The following is a 2,506-nucleotide window of genomic DNA, read 5'->3' as shown; positions in this document are numbered from 1 at the left end:
ATCGATTTGTGGTGGTTTGTTTTGAAAAATAGGTCTTTGCTGATTGTAAGTATTGTTGGATACTTGTTGATTGTTAGGACCTTGTTGGTTGTTGTATGGAACATTTCGGTTATAATTCTGATTTTGATTGTAGATTGGTCTTGGCGGCTGATAATTATTCTGATAATTATTTCCAGGCCTTTGGTTCATGTATGAAACATTCTCTCTTTGTTCCATTGTTTGTTCAATACTTAGACAATCTTTTATCAAATGTGGTCCTCCACACTGCTCACAACTAAGTCGTATTGAGTGAATATCTTTAGTCATCTTTTCCATTCGTCTCTTGACAGTATCTATCTTTGCAGAAATGGAATCAAAGTCATGGCTAGAATCGGCTCTAGCTGCTTTAGATGATCTAATGATATCTTTTTCTTGGTGCCACTCATGTGAGTGGGAAGCAGTGTTATCAATAATTTTATAAGCCTCGGTTGCGGTTTTCTTCATAATGGAACCACCAGCTGCTATATCGATGTCTTTTTTGTAGTGATGTCACATCCTTGGAGTAGTGACCCGAACTTTTCCATGTTTATATATATTAATTGAGATTGATATTTACATGATTAAATGTTTCCAACATGTTAAGCAATCAAACTTGTTAAGACTTGATTAATTGAAATATGTTTCATATAGACAATTGACCACCCAAGTTGACCGGCGATTCACGAACGTTAAAACTTGTAAAAACGACATTACGATATATATATGGATATACATATGGTTAACATGAGATTATGATAAGTAAGTATCTCCATAAGTATATTAACAATGAGTTATATACATATAAACAAGACTACTAACTTAAGGATTTCGAAACGAGACATATATGTAACGATTATCGTTGTAACGACATTTAAATGTATATATATCATATTAAGATATATTAATATATCATAATATCATGATAATATAATAATTTAACATCTCATTAGATATAATAAACAATGGGTTAACAACATTAATTGAGATCGTTAACTTAAAGGTTTCAAAACAACACTTACATGTAACGACTAACGATGACTTAACGACTCAGTTAAAATGTATATACATGTAGTGTATTTAGATGTATTAAAATACTTTTAGAAGACTTCAAGACATATGTCAAAACACTCATACTTAATGAAAATGGTTACAGTTACTTTTCCATTCTTTTCTTTCATCAAGAATTCTAGTCGTATTCTTACCCGTATTATACACAGCTTCAAAACGTACTTACTATGAGTATATACTAATAGGAACTAGCATGGGATTCCACTCTTGATTATGTCATGTATGACTAATCAATTTTAACTTCTACCATGAGCTAGTCAACTAACTAGAACTCCTTTTAACCCCACTCACCACTCACCAATTACCACTCATCATTCACTCCATTTCACTTCCAATTCTCTTTCTAATTATCTCTCAACACACACACACTATTATGAACGTATTTTTCCAGTAGTTAATCATCATCTTCATCAAAAATTACTTCAAGAATCAAGCTATAATCATCATAGGAAGAACACTTCAAGAACACTTCAAAAATCCCTTCAAGTTTACTAATTTACTTCCAAGCTTTCTAATCCATTCCAAGTAATCGTCTAAGATCAAGAAACCTTTGTTATATACAGTAGGTTATCTTTCTTATTCAAGGTAATATTCATATTCAAACTTTGATTCAATTTCTATAACTATAAACTATCTTAATTCGAGTAAAAATCTTACTTGAACTTGTTTTTGTGTCATGATCCTACTTCAAGAACTTTCAAGCCATCCAAGATCCTTTGAAGCTAGATCATTTCTTGTCACTTCCAGTAGGTTTACCTACTAAACTTGAGGTAGTAATGATGTTCATAACATCATTCGATTCATATATATAAAACTATCTTATTCGAAGGTTTAAACTCGTAATCACTAGAACATAGTTTAGTTAATTCTAAACTTGTTCGCAAACAAAAGTTAATCCTTCTAACTTGACTTTTAAAATTAACTACACACATGTTCTACATCTATATGATGCTAACTTAATGATTTAAAACCTGGAAACACGAAAAATACCTTAAAACCGGATTTACGCCGTCGTAGTAACACCGCGGGCTGTTTTGGGTTAGTTAATTAAAAACTATGATAAACTTTAATTTAAAAGTTGTTATTCTGAGAAAATGATTTTTATTATGAACATGAAACTATATCCAAAAATTATGGTTAAACTCAAAGTGGAAGTATGTTTTCTAAAATGGGCATCTAGACGTCGTTCTTTCGACTGAAATGACTACCTTTACAAAAATGACTTGTAACTTATTTTTCTGACTATAAACCTATACTTTTCTATTTAGATTCATAAAATAGAGTTCAATATGAAACCATAGCAATTTGATTCACTCAAAACGGATTTAAAATGAAGAAGTTATGGGTAAAACAAGATTGGATAATTTTTCTCATTTTAGCTACGTGAAAATTAGTAACAAATCTATTCCAACCATAACTT

Source organism: Rutidosis leptorrhynchoides, chromosome 4 (genome assembly GCF_046630445.1).
Source record: "Rutidosis leptorrhynchoides isolate AG116_Rl617_1_P2 chromosome 4, CSIRO_AGI_Rlap_v1, whole genome shotgun sequence".
Taxonomy (NCBI): domain Eukaryota; kingdom Viridiplantae; phylum Streptophyta; class Magnoliopsida; order Asterales; family Asteraceae; genus Rutidosis; species Rutidosis leptorrhynchoides.
This window is presented reverse-complemented; position numbering follows the sequence as displayed.